Genomic DNA, 1749 nt, shown 5'->3' with positions numbered 1-1749 from the left:
CCTCTCTGCATACTTGTGTTCTCTATCTGTCAAATAAATAAATAAAATCTTTAAAAGAAAAGAAAAGAAAAGAAAAGAAAACTATCATGCAACTTCCTTCTGTAGTTTCTGCTTAGAAATCCACAGTCATTCAAATTGTTCTTCTACAAGTAATACACATTTATTTTTTTAGTTGAATTGAATATTTCTTTTGTCATTGGTTTTCAACTGTTTAGTTATGTTTGGCCTGAGGATAGAATGTCTTTGGATTTATCTTGTTTAAGGTTTTTTCAGCTTCTTGAATCTTTGGGTTTGTGTGGTTTGCTAAATTTAGGAAGTTTTCAGCCATTGTCTCTTGAAATACATTTTTTATCACTGAACTCTGTGCATGTACTTCTGATAAAAAGAAGTTTTACCTTCTATTCTTCTATAGGTCCCTGAGGCCTATCCATTTGTTTTAAGTCTTTTTTTTTCTCTTTTTTTTCCAGGTGGAGTAATTTTTCCTGATCTATTTTCACTTTCATGGACAATTTTATATCATCTCCACTTGCACTTTTGAGCTTAGTCAGTAAGTGTTACTTTAATCATTGTATTTTTCAGTTCTAATATTTCCATTGGCTTCTTCTTTAAACATCATTGTGGAGTCTTATGTTTCTATTCATTTTACAAGTGCTTATAATTGCTTGTTATAATATTTTTAAATAATTGATTTAAAGTCTTTGTCAGATAATTTCAACATCTTTTCATGTGAGAGTTGAAGTGTCTTGACTATCTTTTCCTAAGAGAACCAAGATTTTCCTGGTTCTTCATGTGCTGAGTAATTTTGAACTGGGATATCATGTTTTCAGATTCTGAGTCTTTTTAAACATGCTTTTGAAAATGGTGCTGTCTATATTTTGGCAAGAAATGGACCTGATTCATCTCAGGGCATACATGCCCTCCCATCTTCTATAGGCAGTTTCAATGTCAGTGCAGTTTTCAAAACCTTTGCAAAGCTATTCAGATCTGTCCCACATGTGCACCACCAGTGACAGTCTGGGATGGGCCAGATATCTTTCTGGTAATTCCGTTTTCAAAGTTTTGATTATGCTGATTAAGATCAGATCCTGTCATGCACAGTTTGGGAGTACATCTTTGAGTTACTGAACAAATTAATGGGATCTCTTTCCTCTGGTTACCCCTCATCATAATCTCCCACTACATCTCATGCCCCTGAAGTGCCTCTTTTGGGTTTTGTGGCCAGAAGCATAGGGCCTTAGTTACTCTTCTCTGTTGCTCACTTTTGTGACTGGACCAAGAAGCTAGAGAACCAGAGAATAAATAAACATGGTAAACTCATCACTGATTTGGTGGTACATCAAATTCTGGTCTTCTTTCCAATCCTCCTGCTGTGGTCCACAGGGCAGAATCCTCTCACAGCTGTCCCAGCTTACAGTTCCTACAGTTATTTAATTCCTTCTTTATTTTTGTATTTCACCTTCATCCAATCTTGGACCTCTAGTTTTTGAACACCTTCTGGTCTTGACTCCCTTTCTTTCCTCACCGGTCAAAGCCCAATACTCAGTTGCTGTATTGCTAAAGATTTGTGTATCTTTTGTATTGTAGCTAGTCCCATTCTGAGTTCAAAGGTCAGAGTCACTGAGGTTTTGGGAGGGGAAATGCCTGATGACTATTTTCCTGCATTAATTACTTAAGAGTATTAACAAGATAATGATAGCAATATTTTATGATTTCCCACAAGCTTGTAAGTTTCACAGAAAAATATTTTCA

This window comes from Mustela nigripes, chromosome 4 (genome assembly GCF_022355385.1).
Source record: "Mustela nigripes isolate SB6536 chromosome 4, MUSNIG.SB6536, whole genome shotgun sequence".
NCBI classification, from domain to species: Eukaryota; Metazoa; Chordata; class Mammalia; order Carnivora; family Mustelidae; genus Mustela; species Mustela nigripes.
The sequence above is the reverse complement of the archived record's forward strand: the minus strand, read 5'-3'. Positions refer to the sequence as shown.